At 47.9% G+C, this 22,234-nt stretch overlaps 1 long non-coding RNA gene across 1 annotated transcript; it reads right to left on the bottom strand.

Annotated features, from left to right (window-relative positions):
* Nucleotides 1-17,596: 17,596 nt before the first annotated feature.
* Nucleotides 17,597-21,644, bottom strand: LOC121551161. Its single transcript, XR_005997039.2, has 4 exons — nucleotides 21,528-21,644; nucleotides 19,070-21,396; nucleotides 18,785-18,825; nucleotides 17,597-18,630 (listed from the first exon to the last, which is right to left on the bottom strand). It is a non-coding gene; the product is annotated as an uncharacterized LOC121551161 (long non-coding RNA).
* Between the last annotated feature and the right edge of the window lie 590 nt (nucleotides 21,645-22,234).

The following is a 22,234-nucleotide window of genomic DNA, read 5'->3' as shown; positions in this document are numbered from 1 at the left end:
GGTGTGGTTGTGGTCCTGGGTGTGGTTGTGGTCCTGGGTGTGGGTGTGGTTGTGGTCCTGGGTGTGGTTGTGGTCCTGGGTGTGGGTGTGGTTGTGGTCCTGGGTGTGGTTATGGTTGTGGTCCTGGGTGTGGTTATGGTTGTGGTCCTGGGTGTGGTTATGGTTGTGGTCCTGGGTGTGGTTATGGTTGTGGTCCTGGGTGTGGTTATGGTTGTGGTCCTGGGTGTGGTTATGGTTGTGGTCCTGGGTGTGGTTATGGTTGTGGTCCTGGGTGTGGTTATGGTTGTGGTCCTGGGTGTGGTTTTGGTTGTGGTCCTGGGTGTGGTTATGGTTGTGGTCATGATCCTGGGTGTGGTTATGGTTGTGGTCCTGGGTGTGATTATGATCCTGGGTGTGGTTATTGTTGTGGTCCTGGGTGTGGTTATGGCCATGGTTGTGGTCATGTGAGAGGTTGTGGCAGCTGGTGTGTCAGTGGGTGTAGTCATGGTTGTGGGTGTATTTGTGGGTGTGGCAGCGAAATGAGATAAGAGGGTGGCTGCGGAGGGGGGCTTGGAAGCGGCAGGGGTGTAGGGAGTAGTCCTCTGCAGGATGAAGGCAGCGGTGGGTGTCATGGTGGAACTCGTCATGGCGGTAAGTGCGGACACTGGGATTAGCTGGGAGTTGGTTTGGTTGGTAAGGATGGCTGTCCCTCCTCCAGGTAGCTGTAAGAGGAATGGCTGGAGAGAGAAGGCAGACTGGCCTGGTGCTGGGGTAACACAGGTGCTCAGCTTCAATGTTTGGGACGTGGGTTGAGATCCAGTTGAGGATGTGGAAGAGGGGGAAGGTAGCAAGGGGGCTTGTGGAACAGAAAGAAATTGAGATTTAAAAAATGAAGATAGACTATATAAAATACATAATAATATCAGGTGGTTAAAGAAAACACATAGATTAATATAAGGAGAAACCTGCCAACAGACTAACTCCCTCTTGCTTACCTGTGGGTACAGGAGTGGGGGTTTGACTGCTCTGATCATTACGTACAGGAGTAGGGGTTTGACTGCTCTGATCATTACGCATTGGATCCTGTGTGTTGTTCCCCATTGTTCTGTTTACAAGGAGAGGAGAGGAAAGTGAGTACAGGCAGAGGAGTCAGGAAGCTGATCAAAAGGTTGCTCAGTGGAGAATGATGGTGAACACAAACATAAGTGGATGCTGAGAGATACAGTATGACATCCCTATGCATCCAATCAATTACTTTTATCCCAGATAACTCTTAATGACAAATTGATTATTAGTTGTCAATGCACCTACTGCTTTGGGCTACCCTCTGGTGAAACATTATTTCCTCTGATTATTTGGGATACGCTGCTACACTTCAAACCATTGACTTACCTCAGGCAGAGAATTGCTGATCCTGCTGAAGTGGTTGCTGTGGCATAAGTAGAGGTAGGCGGCAACGGTACCTGATGAATATAGGGAAGAGCACTTTGTATGGAGTTCCAATGGTACCATCAACCTTTCAAAAAGGCAAGTTCCCTCTGAAATCACAGTCATCATTGAAAGATCAATTTCCTCCATTTTCACTCACCTCTGGAGGTTTCTTGGCATTCTCCCTGGCCTGGTTGGCAGTTCCAACTTTCTTGGAAAGTCGGGCAATCTTTGCCTGAAAGGGCACACGTGGAGCATGGATTGGCTTGTCTAATGGGCAATACATTCCAATGTCTTTATCCTTGATTACCCTGTTTGTGTTTTATTTACCATCCTTTGACAACTAACCTGCAGGCTGCTGAGGGCACTCGGGTGTTTTTCTATTTTGTCCACTCTGTCTCTGAGCCCCTGAAGACTCTTGTCAAACAGTGTGAGCTGCAGAACACGCAACTGCTCCTCAACAAGATGCTGCACCACCTACAGAGGAGAGGGAGGGGAGAGGGATTTTAAGTGAGGAAAAATAAAGATGGAAGGTTATTTTATTTGTTTAAACTTGAAACCAGTCCAACTGAGATTTTTTAAATAAATAACACTCAAAAAACAAGAAGGTAGCACCATAAAATAAATAAATATATATATATATATATATATATATATATATATATATATATATATAACTTGTCAGAAAAGGGTCTTAAAATAGCAAAAATATGCCATGCAACTCAGGATATATGACTACAATTTGGGAACTGAGATGTGGTTTCTTTAAATAAAAAATAAAAGAAAACATCTTTCATTTGAGGACCAACCTTCTTCAGCTTGTGTTGCCTTTCAGCGCTCCCACTGATCTTCAGTTCCACATGAGCCTCCAGCTCTTCACAGTCAACTCTGGGCCTCTTGTGATGCCTCTCCACCACTTCCACATCTCTTTCTCCCTGCTTTTGGCCGCCATCCTCTGAGTCTCCAGACAGGGATCGTTTCCTCTGTAGAGCAGCACCCTCCTCTTCTTGTTTAGAGAGAACACAAAACATCATAGTATCATCTATCAAAACAACACCACTATTATCGAAGCTAACATCTTGAAAAAATTTATATCTTCGCTAGCTAACAGGCCAGTTGAAGTCAGAAATATGACCAATTCCTGCAACCTAGCTAACATATTAACTAAACTTGACATAATCACTTCGGTGCTTCAGTTGGGATTGGAAAGGACTATAGGATTACCTTCAATAATCTGAAGGGGCATCGGTGATGAAGGGGATGGACAGTCAACTGGAGCACCACTTTCAAATTGTTCTGGCTTCTCCATGTTAACCTCAACTTTTTCCACCCCTCCTTCTTCACTTTCCCTCTGTTCTTTCTCTTTCTCATCTTTTTCCTCCTCATCGCTCTCATCCTGGACATCGTCATCATCACTAAGCACCAGGAATCCTGGCCTGACCTCCTGGTCAGACTCTGCCGTGTATGATGGGGAGAGGGAGGGGGAAGAGACAGACTCTACAGCCGTGTTGGGGGACAGGAGGAGGGAGGAGGCAGGGTTCAATATGGGCATTGTGTCCTGAGTGGTACCTGGTACCAGGTCTATTTCCATATCATCAACCTCTTTCTCCCTTACCGCTTCTGTTTTCTCTGAACTCACAGGAGAGGCAGGGATAACATCCTCCTTGGAATCTCTATCCCCCTTCATCACTCCATTCATTTTGTCTTCTACCTCAAGGCTGGGTAATGTAGACTCCTTGTCCCCCTCTCCTTCATCTTCCTGAACATCTTTTACATCAGAGTGTATGTTCTGTGATGAAGGAACCAGTAATGCAGAGGTTGATGATTCCTCAGAGGTCTCAGTGGTTAGGGATGTGGCTGTCAGGGAGGAAGGAGCAGGAGTGGTGGTATGTGTAGCTCCATGTGTTTCTTTATCTACTTCCATGGACACATCTTCAGATTGCTTCCCATTTACCATTGCTGGCTGAGGTGGGGATGGGATAGAACATGGAGAGGAAAGAGTGGTGTGAAGGGATTCCAGTTGCCGTCGATCACTGACTTTCATAGTCTTTTTTGCTCTGAAGATTTTCCTCAGGGGTTCCTCTGCGACAGCAACATCCATGTTTGACCTGAAAGGTGGTGGAGAAGAGAGCAAAATAATGTCAATCATGTACAAGTTTGTTTTTGTTTTACTCTACTTAATTGCAATGCATTTGATTCATGCAAATTAAAAACGGAACATTTTTCATTAAACTCTTCATTAATGAAGTGCATTAAATTCAAATAGAAGTGGGAGAACAGACTTTCCCTGTACACACTATTGTTGAAGTCCAAGATGGGACACACCCACATCATGCAGCCCCTCCTCCTCTTTACACCCTGTCAACTCTGATTGGTAGAGTGCAAAGCCTGTCTGGCAACACAAGCGGGTGATGCAGTGAGGGGATTAGAATATCTGGCCCCGGTGGGAGGTGTTTGCACCGGGTGAAAAGTGATTGCATTTGTTTTGGAACCGGGCTGCCTCCTGGGCGTGAGCCAGGTGCCCTGCTCTGGCCGACAGCGAAGTCAGCTCAAAACAAAAAAGTGGGTTAAGCACGTGGAGTAATGAGTAGGATTCTGTTCACATGCAAAAGTGATTGACTTTGATAAAAATGCTTTATCTGCCTTCCCAATGAAAGCTAGTTTGAAAATTCTAACATATATTTTATGGAAAAGAGATGTATGTTTCTGAGTGATGCACCATGCTGCTATGTTGACAGCATGAGCGTGCGGCGCAGATTACTGTTCGATTTGAGAATGGCGCTCCTCCATCACCACTTTTGACCTTTCATGTGACGGGCCATAGACCGTTGTACCGGACGCTGGTGATCATCAGGCGATTATCCAATTCTGAGTGTTTTTGTCAAATGTGTATTCATCTATTAACTAAATCTGTTGGATGTTTGTCTTTCATTCATTCTTTTCAAAATAGATCTGTATGAAATTTCAGGGCTTGTCCATGTATGTCGTAAGAAATGCTATGCTAGTGCAAAACCTAGCAGCATTCACATAGGCAGCTAGTTTCTCCAAGCCTGCAGGCAGCAAGGTGGAGAGAAGGTAGGATACAAGAACGCTCCCCTTCTACACTTGACTTAAAAGCAATAGCCAACCTTGCCTGGAAACCCAACGTTGAATTTCATTGAAGCATGCACACATAAAAATACACGCACGTGATGCATGCCTACTTGCCAGGCTCATGCTTACATGGTTGTGCGCATGCTTCAGGTGACAGAAATCTGAACACATTACCCAGCACTTTGAAAAGTTGATTTAATTATACTTGTCTCACATTCCTACCTGCAAACAGACCAACCACACAGACAACCAGTAAAGTAAGTTAAAATATATTTTTATTCAACATTCTGGCTTGTAGAGGTCATGAGAGGAAACGTTCCTGATTCCAAATGCTCATTTATGCCCGACGTAGAATTCCATGGAATAAAACATCAGGTTTCCAGGCTATAGCCAACTAAGCGGTAAGTTCTGCTTATACTTACCACTGCCTCTCATTCATCAAAATAGGAATGAAAACAAATCAAACAATCAAGTAGCCTTGCATAGTGCCATGCCATCTTAGCCATGCCATCTTGACCAACATTTAGGACAGCTCTTAAAGCCAGTCTAAGATTTCCAGTGTTTTCAAGCAATAAAATAAACCCCATTGAGTTGGAAGAATCTGTAATGACATTAGTACAAGTTTTCAAATAATCTTTGAAAAAGTAATGTTGCTCTCATGGAATGTCATTCCTTAAACTGCCCCATCATAGAAATCCAGTTCTACCTGCAGCTGAAAATGTAATGCAATGCAATGCATTTGCTCCATGTAAAGAGTTTCCGTTTAGGAGGGTGAAGACTTTACTTGTAATATAATAATATAATATGTCTTGTTTTGTTAATGTATTTTTTCATACATTTCCCCCCAGAACCTAATTGAGCATTTGACGCAATTACGTAAAATTAGTTCTGGGTTTCAGAGATTAGCTCCATGTGACCCCCTCTTTGACAGTATGGGCCTGAATTTACTTGTCAAACCCAAGGGTGTGGGATAATCCCCCAATGATAACATTCATGGAGGATTCCCTTTGCAGTTGGATGAAATTATATTTACCCCAGTTAGATTACCCTGTGAAAGGAGGCAATTAAATACACCTGTGGACACTCATTTAGACTACGTATCAAGGGCTGGGCGAAGTACGACATTTGTTTCCCAGTGAAAAAGGTCCAGCAGATACTATCAATCTGCACAATTTAATTTCATTATACTAATTGATTACTGTTGATTTGTTGCACCAGGCGTTGGCTGAGCAAAGGAAGGAGTGGCCAACCTAGTCCTACAGGGTATGTCACAACGCAGAATCAGTTTTTTTTCTGGTTTATTAAAAAAGTTTAAGTAAATTATGGATTTTTGAGAATATTTAGTCGGTACCGTTTACATTTCAAGTCAATCATTCCTCAACTAGCTGGCCAAGTCATTGATCCTGACATTACTTCTTAGAGGGCCATGGAGTGCATAGGCTTTTGTTCCAGTCCAGCGATCACACAATGACACACTCCCGTGCCTCAAACAATTTGAATTTCAGTATTGTGATATTTCAATTATGAAGTGGTATATTTTTGCTTTGGTTTGCTTTGCACTGGCAAAATAAGGTCTCTAACGCGAACATGTATAAGAAGACTGGCCGTAGGAACATTGCCCGTGAAATTAAGATGTGCAGGATCTGACGGCTTGGACACATTGACGGACAGTGGCGGCTGTGCTGGAGTAGATGGGTCTCATGGGACAGGTAAAGGACTATGGCAAGACACTACAGCGGTAGAAGATTAGGACTAAGTAAATTAATGTAAGTTTATTTCACATTGTCAAAATGCTGCGTTAACGGATCTACAATTGCTACATCAGGAAGGTATGAGACTTCTGCAGATTCCTTCAATGGCCTCACCAATACATCACCATTTACATAAAATTATACATTCAGTGAAGTTTAGACTGAGATTAAAAAGTATCTTAATGCACTAAGTCAGTGTTAAACACATATTTTAGAGGCCACTCACCCTTTACATCCAGTTTCAAAACAGCATCCTGCAGTGACCAGAACTTGCTAAATTGAATCAACAAATGCTAACTTGCACATAGGTCAAGTTAGGTTGTTAAATTACTATCTGCTTACCCTGTCTGCTGTTCCAGTCAGTTGTGTCACTGATTGGGAGTGAATCAAAAGCAGCTCATTCTTAGTATGTTCTAAACTTCACAGACCACAGCTAGCCTACTCAGTCGTCAATTCCCTCGCTGTTTCCCTCCTCAAACAAAGCAGGAAGTGTGATGGGGCAGGGCTTAAAAAGAGGGAGGAAAATCCAGACAGAGGAAGGCGGGGCTACCATTTTTGGAGAAAGTGAGCTTCACTAGGCTCCTCCTACAAACTCTCACCATAGAATTACTGGGACCAGATTAAAATAAAGATAGTGTATGTTCAATATTCAAGCTTAAAATTAGAAGAATCATTAAGATTCAGATTTCTTATTTTAGTACTGAACCCACCCCTTAAGGCAGATTTGTTTGAGTAAACAGAATTCCACAACAAAAGGGAAACAAAGGAGTTTCAAGGCACTTTCAATGACTCCTATTCATGAAGAATGGTGCAGTCTACATTTTTTAGCAACTCCTGCTCTATGCTCATCATACAAAACAGTCCTCCATCTCAATCCATCCTGCCTTGTGCTTCAGGCATTCTCTCTCCTCCTTAGCGCACAGTGCTAAGGAGTAAAAAATAATTATCCTGAATATTGTCCCCAGAATACTCATTACTAACTTGTGAGGAACTATACCCAGAGGGAAATCAACTAACACGATTCAAAACCATCTCATATTTCCATCCCATCTCATGTTTACTAATTTCTTACTGTTTGATTCATATTATAATATTTGTATGCATTCTGTAATGTATATGTTTCAGTCGATAGTTTAACACCAATAAGCCTACAGTGTCACGTTCGTTGAGTACAGGATTGGACCAAGGTGCAGCGTGGAATGCATACATGTTTATTAACGAAGTTATCACACGACAAAACAACAAAAGTAACGTGAAGCTCACAATGGCTACACACAAACAAGAGTCAAGATCCCACAACATAGGTAGGCAACATGGCTGCCTAAGTATGATCTCCAATCAGAGACAACGATCGACAGCTGCCTCTGATTGGGAACCACACCCGGCCAACATAGATCTTTAATAACATAGAACGTACACATAGAAATTCACACCCTGACCAAACCAACCAAAGAAAACCGGGCTCTCAAGGCCAGGGCGTGACAATGCCCCCAAGGTGCGTACTCCGGCCGCACCAACCTGACTCATTAGGGGAGGGTCCGGGTGGGCATTCAGCCTCGGTTGCGGCTCTGGCTCCGGGCGTGAAGTCCTCTCCCTTACTGCCTCCCCGTTGCACCCCTGGTCCAGTCTGGACATCGGCGCGATGCTTCCCCTATCAGTCCTACCTCGAGCCCTGTCTGGACCCTGGTGTAGGAGACCCCGACCCTGGAGAGGGGCTGACGTCCAGGCCCAGACCGGCAATCCCCCCACGATGCACGAAGCCCTGTCTGGACCCTGGTGTGGGAGGCCCCGACCCTGGAGAGGAGTTGACATCTGGTTCTGGAGTGGAGCCGCCGACCGGAGCTGAACTGGACCTTGGTGGATCGGACTGCTCTGGCTCTGGACTGGAGCAGCCGACCGGGGCTGGACTAGGCACCGGTAGAGCGGACTGCTCTGGCACTGGAGTGGAGCCGCTGACCGGAGCTGAACTGGACCCCGGTGGAGCGGACTGCTCTGGCTCTGGACTGAAGCAGCTGACCAGAGCTGGACTGGGCACCGGTGGAGCGGACTGCTCTGGCTCTGGACTGAAGCAGCTGACCGGAGCTGGACTAGGCACCGGTGGTTTGGTGCGAGGAGCAGGCACGGGCTGTGCCGGACTGGGAACACGCACCACTGGTCTGGTGCGAGGAGCAGGTACGGGGCGTACCGGGCTGGCGACACGCACCACTGGTTTGGTGCGAGGAGCAGGCATGGGCCGTGCCGGACTGGAGGCACACACTACTGGTTTGGTGCAAGGAGCAGGCACGGGCTGTGCCGGACTGGGAACACACACCACTGGTCTAGTGTGAGAAGCAGGCACGGGCCGTGCCGGACTGGAGACATGCACCACTGGTTTGGTGCGAGGAGCAGGTACGGGGCGTACCGGGCTAGCGATACGCACCACTGGTTTGGTGCGAGGAGCAGGTACGGGCCGTACCGGACTGGATACACGCACCACTGGTTTGGTGCGAAGAGCAGGAACAACCCGTCCTGGCTGAACGCTCATTTTAGCCCGACAAAAGAGCGGGACGCGGGCACCACTCGCGCCGGGCTGTGAATGCGCACTGGAGATGCAGTGCGCATCACAGCAGATCAGGGTGCCTGTATGGTCCCACGCTCCTTCTGTTGCCTGGCCAGCTCCTTTCTCCTTGCATCCACTGACTCCTTCTCCCTTTGGGCCTCCTGCAGCACCTCCTTCTGAAGTGAGAGCTCCTGCTCCCTCTTCTCTAACAGCCCCCATAATGCGGTGGCCTCCTCTCTCATACTGCTGATCCGCAGGTCTTGGAGGACCTCTACAATAGCGGCCTCCTCCTCCACAGTCAGCCCTTTCACGGCCTCCTGCTGCTTCGTCGACCACCCCGTGTGCCCCCGCCCCCCAAAAAAAAGTTTTTATTGGGGTTGCCTCTTGGGTCTCCTTCGTCATTTCGCATTTTGGAGTCGCCGTCGATCCTCTCCTACCTGGGCTTCTACCTTCGCCCAGGGTCCTTTCCCAGCAAATATCTCCTCCCAAGACCACATCTTCCCCACCTGTGTCCAGGGTGTTTGCTCCTCCTGGGCACGCTGCTTGGTCCGTTGGTGGTGGGATCTTCTGTCACGTTCGTTGAGTACAGGATTGGACCAAGGTGCAGCGTGGAATGCATACATGTTTATTAATGAAGTTAACACACGACAAAACAACAACAGCAACGTAACATGAAGCTCACAATGGCTACACACAAACAAGAGTCAAGATCCCGCAACATGGCTGCCTAAGTATGATCTCCAACCAGAGACAACGATCGACAGCTGCATCTGATTGGGAACCACACCCGGCCAACATAGATCTATAATAACATAGAATGTTCACATAGAAATTCACACCCTGACCAAACCAACCAAAGAAAACCAGGCTCTCAAGGCCAGGGCGTGACATACAGTACATCAACAGCCTAGGTTCTGCAACCTCATTATGAATGTCAAGCTTTTCAGTCAGCCATTTTGGCAGCTGTCAGAGAACCACTTAATTTAATCAATTAAAACTCGTTCTAGCTAGGTATCATGTCATTATGAATGAACGACTATAGGCTAAAACAAATATCATACACCGCAACAATCTCCACAACATTATGTCTCAATTGGAATTACTTATCTTGGACATCAAGTGAGAACTATTTATTTGTATTTTATTTGTCATTTTCTGCTCGTTGCCCATTCAAATATAGGCAACACAAGCAATCAAACTATGAATGAGGGACAGGGCAATTGAGATTCCAATAAAGTAGGCTATTGGCCAGACAGGTAGGTCCGGCCGGCCAGACAGGTAGGTAGGTCCGGCCAGACAGGTAGGTAGGTCCGGCCGGCCGGCCAATCGGAAATGGTAGGTCCGGCCAGCCGGCTAGGACCAACCTCTCCGGCCAGAAGGACCTACCTCTTGGGCCAACCGAACGGCCAGACGGGTAGGTCCATCCGAACGGCCAGACGGGTAGGTCCATCCGAACGGCCAGACGGGTAGGTCCATCCGGCCGACCGAAGGTCCGGCTGAACAGGTAGGTAGGTCCGGCCGCATGGCCGGCCAGATGGGTAGGTATGTCCGGCCGGCCAGATGGGTTGGTCCGGCCGACCGACCGGCCAGATACAGTGCATTCGTAAAGTATTCAGACTCCTTGACTTCTTCCACATTTTATTACGTTACAGCCTTATTCTAAAATGGATGAAATAACATGTTTTACTCATCAATCTACACACAATACCCTTTAATGACAAAGTGAAAACAGGTTTTTAGAAATGTTTGCATGTTTATAAAAAATAAAAAAATAAATGCCTTATTTATGTAAGTATTCAGATCCTTTGCTATGAGACTCGAAATTGAGCTCCGGTGCATCCTGTTTCCATTGATCATCCTTGAGATGTTTCTACAACTTGATTGGAGTCCACCTTTGGTAAATTCAATTGATTGGACATGATTTGGAAAGGCACACACCAGTCTATATAAGGTCCCACTGTTGACAGTGCATGTCAGAGCAAAAACCAAGCCATGAGGTCGAAGGAATTGTCTGTAGAGCTACAAGACAGGATTGTGTCGAGGCACAGATCTGGGGAAGGGTACCAACAAATGTCTGCAGCATTGAAGGTCCCCAAGAACACAGTGGCCTCATCATTCTTAAATGGAAGAAGTTGGGAACCACCAAGACTCTTCCTAGAGCTGGCCGCCCGGGCCAAACTGAGCAATCGGGGGGAGAAGGGCCTTGGTCAGCGAGGTGACCAAGAACCCGATGGTCACTCTGACAGAGCTACAGAGTTCCTCTGTGGAGATGGGCGAACATTCCAGAAGGACAACCATCTCTGCAGCACTCCACCAATCAGGCCCATATGGTAGAGTGGCCAGATGGAAGCCACTCCTTAGTTAAAGGCCCATGACAGCCCGCTTGGAGTTTGCCAAAAGGCGCCTAAAGGACTTTTAGACCATGAGAAACAAGATTCTCTGGTCTGATGAAACCAAGATTAAACTCTTTGGCCTGAATGTCAAGCGTCACGTCTGGAGGAACCCTGGCACCATCCCTATGGTGAAGCATGGTGGTGGCAGCATCATGCTGTGGGGATGATGTGGCAGGGACTGGGAGACTAGTCAGGATCGAGGGAAAGATGAAGGGAGCAAAGTACAGAGAGATCCTTGATGAACACCTGCTCCAGAGCGCTCAGGACCTCAGACTGTTCCAACGGGACAACGACCCTAAGCACACAGCCAAGACGACGCAGGAGTGGCTTTGGGACAAGTCTGTCCTTGATAGGCCCAGCCAGAGCCCGGACTTGAACCCGATCAAACATCTCTGGAGAGACCTGAAAATAGCTGTGCAGCAACGCTCCCCATCCAACCTATCAGAGCTGGAGAGGATCTGCAGAGAAGAATGGGAGAAACTCCCCAAATACAGGTGTGCCAAGCTTGTAGCGTCATACCCAAGAAGAATTGAGGCTGTAATCGCTGCCAACGGTGATTCAACAAAGTACTGAGTAAAGGGTCTGAATACTTATGTAAATGTGATATACATTATGGGCTATTTTGTGTAGATTGATGAGGGGGAAAAAGACAATTGAATCAATTTTAGAATAAGGCTGTAACGTAACAAAATGTGGAAAAAGTCAAGGGGTCTAAATACATTCCAAATGCACTGTATATTCTTGGGATGGAACACTCAATATTCTACCCTTATGGTGACTGAAGGAATTGGCTGACAAAATCTATGGCTAGTAGACTGTAATTTCGTCTGTCAAAAAGGTAGGCCTACCGCTTATTTACTGAATAGGAAGAAATAGGCTCCAACACAAAGACCTCTTGTTAGTAGCCTAAAGTCAAATTAAAATGTAAGACTATTTAAATGAATTAGACCTTCTCGAATTAGCCTATTTTCAGCACCCATGCGCTGTCCATCTCTGCAGCTGCCGCTTCATAGTTGTGTAAATTATGTAAATTAGTAGAATATGGCTTATTGTGAGGTCAATAACGCCGATTTAAATAGCTTCATTATGCGCATTGATTATAGCCGTAGCAATCTTAACTCCGGTCCTCCTTCATCTTTACGCTCTTCCTCTCAAACTGAACAGGACATCAGTAGGCCTAGTCCACTGTCAGAAGGGGTGATGTGTACGCGGCAGTGAAGTCAGGCGCAGGACACAGAGAAACAGGATGACTACTTTACTGAAAGTTTAACACGCACAAACAAAAGGTCTCCACAACACTGGAGGAGTAACACACTCTGTGTGTAAAAGGCGAACTAGATATGCCGAACATCAACAATACAAAATGACAATAACACACAAAGGCCAAACGTAAAACAAGGGAACTTATATGTTACACAATCAACACAAAATAAGCAACAGGTGTACAAACTAGACAACACAAGACAAACACCGAAAACATCGATCGGCAGTAGCTAGTACTCCGGGGACGACGAACGCCGAAGCCTGCCCGAGCAAGGAGGAGGAGCAGCCTCGGCGGAATCCGTGACATCCGTGCACACAGATATATAATTTTTTTAACAAAGTGCCACCATACACAGCACAGTCATTGATTGGTTAGGCAGTACAAAAGGGTTTACATCAGCAAGAGCAGGGCAGGCCGGGGCTCTTGATTGGGAACGCCTATCCATTGCAGTGTGTAATGCAGTGTAGCCTAGTTTTATATACACCATCCCAGCAGCGCAAAAACTTTGAAAATAAGTACATTTTGTTAGAAATATAACTTTGCCCTGTGCTTCTCCGAGCATGCTCTTTGTATAGCCTATAGTAGCCTATAGGCTATGGATAATTGTTTTGAGACCACACTAGGCACACTTGATATTGCTGCCCAGCAGAGATTCAGGGATTAGGGGCATCATCGGGCACACATGAAATACTATAATAAGCAACTAATTCTAAAACCCTGAGCAATATGACATTTAATTGATGACAAATTAGATTACCCTCCCCTGGACTAAATGTAAAAAATACTAAACCCTCCCCCTGACTGAAATTGAAAAAGCATGACCCTCCCCCAATTTCCTCCGGGTAACTACTGTGTACAGTTTGATCTCTCCCTTAGCTAAAATTGTTCCCGACACAACTCGAACATACTGTATCTAGCTACAACCAGGCCTGCCTTGAGGACAGTCTTGGCACAGAGTTTCTGAACACAGAGGCGCAACATAGCGAGACTTCCGTGAACGCTTGCGAAACAGACCAAACAGACCAGGTCAGGGTTTGGGGTTTGTGAAGTCAATGAGAGGAGTGAAAAATTCATCCTTAGTTGTTAATTTTCTCGAAAACTAAAGGCACAACCTACACTACCGGTCAAAAGTTTCAGAACACCTACTTATTCAAGGGTTTTACTTTATTTTTGTACTATTTTCTACATTGTAGAATAATAGTGAAGACATCAAAACTAAGAAATAACACATATGGAATTATGTACTAACCAAAAAAGTGTTAAACTAATCAAAATATATTTTATAGTTGAGATTCTTCAAATAGCCACCCTTTGCCTTGATAACAGCTTTGCACACTCTTGGTATTCCCTCAACCAACCTGGGAGGACATGCTCGGGGGAAAAGGGCCATGGGCTAAGGTTAAGGCCCTGGCGAGAGAGGAGCAACGGCGTCAACAGTGTCGTCGTCGGACGGACGAGAGGCAACCCCAGAAAATGTTTAGGGGGGGGCACACGGCATGGGCGACTGGGCAGCAGGAGGCTGCCACAGGGCGAAATGGGAGATTAGGAGAGGAGGCCACCGGGTTTGGGGGGCCAGAAGGCAGGTTGGCGGAGCCTGGATGGAGAGCAGAGCCAACTCCCCGTACTCAGGCATGGCAGCATGAGACTGGGCAGGTTCCGGGGTATGCGGAGCTGCGTACTGTGCCACGAGTGGTCCGGCATAGTCCGGTACGTCCTGTGCGAGCACCCCGCACGTGTCGTGCGAAGGTGGGCATGCAGCCAGGACGGAGTGTGCCGGCTCAGCGCTCGTGGCCTCCAGTGCCTCTCCTCGGTCCCGGATATCCTGCGCCAGTGTCACGTGCTGTTATGCCAGTACGGGTACACAGCCCTGCACGTCCTGTGCTGATGCCTCACACAGAGTGTGTGAAGGTAGGCATTCAGCCAGGACGGGTTGTGGCAGCTCTTCACTCCAGGTCTCCTATCCGTCTCCACAGCCCGGCCCGGCCTGTTCCTGCTCCTCGCACCAAGCCTACGGTGCGCGTCGCCAGCCCGGCCCGGCCTGTTCCTGCCCCTCGCACCAAGCCTACGGTGCGCGTCGCCAGCCCGGCCCGGCCTGTTCCTGCCCTTCGCACCAAGCCTACGGTGCGCGTCGCCAGCCCGGTCCGGCCTGTGCCTGCTCCTCGCACCAAGCCTACGGTGCGCGTCGCCAGCCCAGCCTGGCCTGTTCCTGCCACTCACACCAAGCCTACGGTGTGCGTCGCCAGCCCGGCCCGGCCTGTTCCTGCCACTCGCACCAAGCCTACGGTGTGCGTCGCCAGCCCGGCCCGGCCTGTTCCTGCTCCACGCACCAAGCTAACGGTGCGCGTCGCCAGCCCGGCCCGGCCTGTTCCTGCCACTCGCACCAAGCCTACGGTGTGCGTCGCCAGCCCGGCCCAGCCTGTTCCTGCCCCTCGCACCAAGCCTTCGGTGCGCGTCGCCAGCCCGGCCCGGCCTGTTCCTGCTCCTCGCACCAAGCTAACGGTGCGCGTCGCCAGCCCGGCCCGGCCTGTTCCTGCTCCTCGCACCAAGCCTCCGGTGCGCGTCGCCAGCCCGGCCCGGCCTGTTCCTGCCCCCCGCACCAAGCTAACGGTGCGCGTCGCCAGCCCGGCCCGGCCTGTTCCTGCCCCTCGCACCAAGCCTACGGTGCGCGTCGCCAGCCCGGCCCGGCCTGTTCCTGCTCCCCGCACCAAGCTAACGGTGCGCGTCGCCAGCCCGGCCCGGCCTGTTCCTGCCACTCGCACCAAGCCTACGGTGTGCGTCGCCAGCCCAGCCCGGCCTGTTCCTGCCCCTCGCACCAAGCCTACGGTGCGCGTCGCCAGCCCGGCCCGGCCTGTTCCTGCCCTTCGCACCAAGCCTACGGTGCGCATCGCCAGCCCGGCCCGGTCTGTTCCTGCCACTCGCACCAAGCCTACGGTGCGCGTCGCCAGCCCGGCCCGGCCTGTTCCTGCCACTCGCACCAAGCCAGGGGTGCGAGTCGTCAGCCCGGTAAGGCCTGTTCCTGCTCCACGCACCAAGCCAGGGGTGCGCATCGTCAGCCCGGTCCGGCCCGTTGCTGCTCCACGCACCAAGCCAGGGGTGCGCATCGTCAGCCCGGTCCGGCCCGTTCCTGCTCCACGCACCAAGCCAGGGGTGCGCATCGTCAGCCCGGTGCGGCCCGTTCCGGCTCCACGCACCAAGCCAGGGGTGCGCATCGTCAGCCCGGTCCGGCCCGTTGCTGCTCCACGCACCAAGCCAGGGGTGCGCATCGTCAGCCCGGTCCGGCCCGTTCCTGCTCCACGCACCAAGCCAGGGGTGCGCATCGTCAGCCGGTGCGGCCGTTCCGGCTCCCACGCACCAAGCCAGGGGTGCGCATCGTCAGCCCGGTCCGGCCCGTTGCTGCTCCACGCATCAAGCCAGGGGTGCGCATCGTCAGCCCGGTCCGGCCCGTTCCTGCTCCACGCACCAAGCCAGGGGTGCGCATCGTCAGCCCGGTCTGGCCCGTTGCTGCTCCACGCACCAAGCCAGGGGTGCGCATCGTCAGCCCGGTCCGGCCCGTTCCTGCTCCACGCACCAAGCCAGGGGTGCGCGTCGTCAGTCCGGCACAACCCGTGCCTGGGTCACCGGTGCCTGGTCAGGTACCGGTCAGCTGCTCCACACCGGAGCTTAAGCAATCCGCCCCTACGATGTCCAGTCCAGCTCCAGCAAGCGGGGCCAGACCGGACCAGGGGTGCTAGGGGGGATTATTGGAGGGTGGTGGGCAAGCCCAGAGCCGGAACCGCCTCCGAGGAGGAATGCCCACCCAGCCCTCCCCTGTTTGGTTTATGTTGAGGCGCGGTCGCAGTCCGCGCCTTTGGGGGGTACTGTCACACCCTGGCTCTGGGGACTCTATATGTTGAGCCAGGGTGTGTAGATTCTATGTGTTCTTGTTCTATGTCGGTATTCTAGAGTTGTGTTTTCTATGTTGGCCAGTATGGTTCTCAATCAGAGGCAACGAGTATCAGCTGTTGCTTGTTGTCTCTGATTGGGAGCCATACTTAAGCAGCCAGTTTACCCACAGTAGTTGTGGGATCTTGTTCCTTTTGGTTTGTTCCGTGTTGGTTGTGTTTAACCTAGGACGTCACGTTATCGTTTATTGTTTTGTTCGTGTTATCACTTTTGATAATAAAGTATGTTCGCTCATCACGCTGCGCCTTGGTCTACTCCGTTCAACGATCGTGACAGCAGGAAGCACCTGCGCATCGTCTCTAGCCGACACTGTCGGCTACAGTTCACCACCGCAATCAGAGGCCTTTGTGCCCAGAGACCTTCTGTGCCCAATCCATGAATTTGCATCCCCTTTCTCTGTCTTAGCTAGCCACTGACTACACTTTAGCTATCTAGCAGAGCAGAAGAACAAAATATTATTTTGTTCTACTTAGCCTAGATAATTGTTTGTACAGTATGTCTACTTTGGTGTCTGTTTCAGATCTTATGGCATTTTTCAAGGATGAGCATAAGAGCATCAAAAGGGGAGAAGACCACTATAAATCTGGCCATGTGGAGAAGTGCAGCTATAGTGAGGGGCAACTTACCGGTTTGGTCAGCACCAGCATGAGGGATACAGTTTATCCTTTGTCGGTGAGTGTAGCTATTAAGTCAAGTTTGAGCATCTTAGCAATACAATGTTTTCTATACAGCTGTCAACATTATACATTTACATTTTAGTCATTTAGCAGACGCTCTTATCCAGAGCGATAGAGCCACTTAATCAATTATATAATCATTAACCAGATTACCTCTGAGTGATAACTCAGATCTAGAATGTTGTCATTGATAAGAATTAATCTAAAAATCTATTGACATTCAAAATGGACTTTTAGACATTCAGCCTGTATTGTAGTTTCATGACCAGAAACAAATCTTCAAAGGCACAGTATTTATTTATTCAGAGGGGTACATGCATTCATACAGTCTTGATTTATAAGATCCTTCCCACTATATGATTGATATATCAAGTGATAAAATCCCAAGTTATCAATTAGGTTTATGGGAAAACTGCACTTGTCCTCATGTGAAAATGACAGTTTATTAAAAATTCTACAGCAGTAATGTCATTGAATCAAATCAAACTTTATTTATATACCACATTTCTTACAACAAATGCATTTCCAGGTGTTCACAGTCGTTAGATTGGGTGTTGTATGTAAAGTGGGGCACAGATAACAAAGAAAAGGGCATCAAGGCATCCAAAATGGCAACAGGGATAGATGTGCAGGAGTCAGGGCTTTGGGTCACAGGGTCTGGGATCCTGGGTGCCTCACCAGATGGTCTGGTGGGCACCACAGCAGTGGTGGAGCTCAAGTGTCCCTATGGTGTGTTAGGTTCTAAACAGAGTAAAAATGGACGACTAGGAAAAGCTCAAACCAAGTTTATTCACCCACTGGGTCAAACAGCTGCAAAGACAAATACATGTTTACACAAGCACATATATTTATACCCTCCTACTAGGAAGTGACTCTTCTTGCACATCTAGACAGCCAATACATCTCTGTTGCTATGCAGGAACTTAATTGGTTCCTCTCACTGGTGTAGTCATGGCCCTGCCTCATGCTAGAACCTTCGTGGGCGTGGAAATATGTGTGTGGGATAGGACTGTTCCTTCTCACTTCATCTGACCTGACCTCAGGCCGAATTCCTCACTCCTTCCTAATCCACGGCTGTCCTACCTGATCAGTGACTGAAACCAGACTGTTGTCCTTTGCCTCCCTCCATAGGATCCATGAGATTTAACAATACAATGTTTTTACAGAATGTAAACTTTCTGCACTACCCCTTCCTCACTCAGTAACTTTCCATCCACCTAGTTCTTATCCATCCTCTATTGACCCCCAACATATACATTCCTTATACATGTACAGTAATCAATTAGTTATAGTATGGTAACATGAATAAGTATATTTCAAGCTAGAATCCAACAGGTGCAAGGGACCTTACCATTGAAGAGGCAGTGAAGTCGAATTATTTCTATATCAAGGAGGGAGGGTCTTACAGCCTCCGTGAAGACCATCCTTACTGGCACCAGGTCTAAGGTCAACTCCACATCACTGGAAGGGACACCTGCTTCTTCGTTGTGTGGACCACCAAAGCCTCCATCTCCATCCAGCGTGACGACCCCTGGCAGACTCATATTGCTCCTCCTGTCAGTACCTGTTTTCAGGGAAGCCAATGAGCCAAAAATATTCCACATCTATCATACAGACTCCCAGAACATTTTATATTGCATACAAGTGTTGCTCAAAGCAGCCAACTAAAGTAATGTAGTTCACTTTATCATGGGCACATTGGGAATATTATTTCTTACCCGTCTTACTTGCTGAAGGCTCCAGTCATCCCTGCCTGTACCTGACATTGTTGAAAAACAAGTGAACGATTAATAAAGATCATACACAAACAATAGGCTCCTAAAATAGGTTATATTACGTTCAGGTTTTGCTCAAAGCGGCAAACTAAAGTAATTTAGTTCAATCACAAAGGCTGGTCTGAGTGCATCTCCTTAGTTTCATTCAGTTGTACAACACAATTGACATTGCATTATATCATGGGCACAGTGGGAATTTATATCTGTGGTGTTTAAATTATGTCTTACCCCAGAGTGAGAGATAGAGTATATCACTTCCAGAAGATGTTCCGCATGTCATGCATCATGTCTAAAACATGGGGAAAAGGGGAAATAAAGTCAAAATGTTGATGCATCTACAAATTGATATGTCAAGTGATAAAATCCCAAGTTATCAATTAAAAGTCCATGGGGAAAACTGCACTTGTCCTCGTGAAAATTACAGTTTATTAAATATTCTACAGCTGTAATGTCATCAATCAAATCAAACTTTATTTACATAGCACATTTCTTACAACAAATGCATTTCAAAGTGTTGAAAGTCATGCATTAAAAGGCATGTGGCACTTAACATCCTTCCTCTTGGCAGGTCTCTATAGGTGACCAGGGGATTCTCTCTACCACATGCAAATGCCCCCGTGGAGCTCATAAGTGTAGCCATGCGACCGTATTGGCTATTTTTACGGTTCACAATATCGGCTGTACGGATGTGGAATGTGAGTGGAGGAAGCCAGCCGTGCCCAACCAGGTAGAGTCAGTGGAGGACCTGTACCCGGCTGAAGATTACAACCCTCTGTGCCGATAGCCCACAGAGAAGGATCTTCAGTGTCTAAGGAACCGTCTCCGGGGCAGGTTCAGTGGAATGGCATGTCTCTTTGAACCTGAGCCAGAACAACCACTACCCTGTCTGTACCAGACATTGTTAAAATACAAGGGCACCTGGGGCATGCAGGCATCCTGGCAGGCATGGCGCTGTCGGTGGATCAGCAGGAGGCTATATGGCAGGCAACAGTTGGACAGCGCACCAACCCCAACTGGCACACCATGAGGTGAGGGATATTGATGGCCAGCAATTTTGGAGCAACTGTTGTCATTCGCAACAGATGTAAAAAATGAAAAGAAGATGTGTCTCCTTGCCTATGTAACAGATATATTTGAGAAACTGAACAAATTGAACGCAAGCATGCAGGGGAAATACAAAAAAATTATACAGATGAGTGACCGCATCAGCAAAATCAGTTTGACTGTGTTCCTGGCTCTGTTGACATGCCAGTAAGTGAAATCGAACCGCTGTAACGTGAACGAATGCTGCAGACAACCCATTCACGGGTCACTATGGAGGAGTTCTGGTTCTTGACTCAAAGAGAATACTGTGCCGTCTCCCTCAGAGCATTGAAACTCATGGTATGCTGATTCAGTGCTCTTGTCTGCATTAAAAACAAATATCGATCCAAGTTGGATGTGACAGGAGAGATGAGGACAGCACTGTCGACCATGCACCTTTATTTTGAGAAGCTCCGACGCGACATACATCAAGCACACCCATCTCATTAGGGGTGCTGAAAAGAGGAATTGTATCAGACTAATTTGCAATTGACTGTCATAGCCCCACATTAAAAGTATATGATGGTGAGTTGAGAATACAATCAGAATGTTTTGCAATTGATTGCCATAGCCCCAATTAAAAAAGTAAACATTGGCTGTTAATTGCAGAATTTATTTTCACATGGTTGGAGTAGGGACAATTTTCAGATATCAAAATGGGGTCGCTGGCCAAAAAAGTTTGTGAACCCCTGCCCTAAACCCTAACCATCACCGCCACTAACCAGCACATTCCTCCCTGCCGCTGGGAGAGGAGCTGCCTATGAGCCTCTGTGAGCTTGGCGTTGGAGACTTTCAAGAGGGTCTGGTAAATTTTCAACCTTCCTGGTAAGTCTCTGACACCTCTTGGAGGGGAGGGTGGAGGAGGGCTGCATGACCATTGGTTGAGGGCTGCCGGTGGGGGACAGTCTATGTTTTTCATTGTCGACCTCATCATCATGAGAAGATGACTCTTCCTCTTGGTCTTCCTGTTGATGGCTGGGTCGGCACTGCGGCGGCGGGATCTGGTTGTCTGGAGAAGGTGGCAGTGGGGTCTCCACTCCCTCTCAGGGCTGCTGTCGGAGGCTGTGTCCGGCATGAAGTCTGCGTCTGACAGCATAGCACCGGGGTGAGTGAGGAGGTCCAGGCAGGGAGTCATCCCTATGGCCAGTTCACTGAGGAGGTCTATGGCCGTCTCTTTCTTTGCTAGAAGATTGGCGACTTTAACATCCTGTAAATGTAAGTTATACTGTATAAAGCATAAAGCATAAAGCACTTGAATGGGAGTCAATGGGGACTGACAGATCTGCGAAAAGGTGTGTAACTTACAAAAAATATATGCACGCATGACTGTAAGTCGCTTTGGATAAAAGCGTCTGCTAAATGGCATATTATTATTATTATTATTAATATCAGGATACTTGGCAGCCAAGTGCTTGTCCAGCCGGTCCAGCTCCTTCCTCCCACAGCCAGGCACCTGGCTTTCCCCTCTTATTCTGTTGTGGAGAATTAACACAAAGGACATTAACACACATAAACACGCGCACACACACACACATACACACACACATACACACACCGAAAACACAGTTTACTTTTATTTGCTATTATTTAGGTTTGTACTAACCTTCCAGATGCAAATCCCAGGAGGATCTGTCTCCTGCTATTGTTTCTGATTAAGTGCTTTATGCTCAGGTGCTGGCTGTTTGACTTAGTCTCGTTGAAGATCGGGCAATCCTGCTGCGTTTTCAGGTAATGCTTCTTGTTTGCTGTTGGTGTATCTGCCTAAAATAATATGTTAATCATTACTGCATATGTTACAGCAAACAACGGAAATGCTGCATTCTCAAAGGATGAATGGAGCCTTTGTTCAGGTTTTATTGCTGCCTCTATAACTGCTGAACGAGCATGTGGAAGTATATCACTGGCAGGGTAAATTTCTCAAAAACAAATGAGATTGCAAAAAAAGTGTCTCTGCACTTCCATAACATGCCATTTACATGTTATGTTAAATATAGATTTGGTTCAAATTAAGTGAACTTCTCCTTTAAGGGCCTTGCTCAAGGGCCCAAAGGTAGGGGAATGTCTTTAGGATGTGGACCCAGCAGCTCTCCAGTTGCCAGATAAATTCTCCCCAAAGGAATTCCAGGCCTAGGATTCAAACCAGCCACCTTTCAGCTACAGGTCCAACTCCTTAGCCACTGGGCTACATAAGTGGGAATATGGGAAATAGACACTCACAGTGTCAGAGTCAGAAGCCCTAAACCCCTAAAACTGCTTTTTAGAATGTTAATGAAATGCACCATGTTCTGCTGTTTGCTTCCCCGATGCTGG

The sequence above is a fragment of the Coregonus clupeaformis genome, unplaced genomic scaffold (genome assembly GCF_020615455.1).
Source record: "Coregonus clupeaformis isolate EN_2021a unplaced genomic scaffold, ASM2061545v1 scaf0400, whole genome shotgun sequence".
NCBI classification, from domain to species: Eukaryota; Metazoa; Chordata; class Actinopteri; order Salmoniformes; family Salmonidae; genus Coregonus; species Coregonus clupeaformis.
This window is presented reverse-complemented; position numbering and strand designations above follow the sequence as displayed.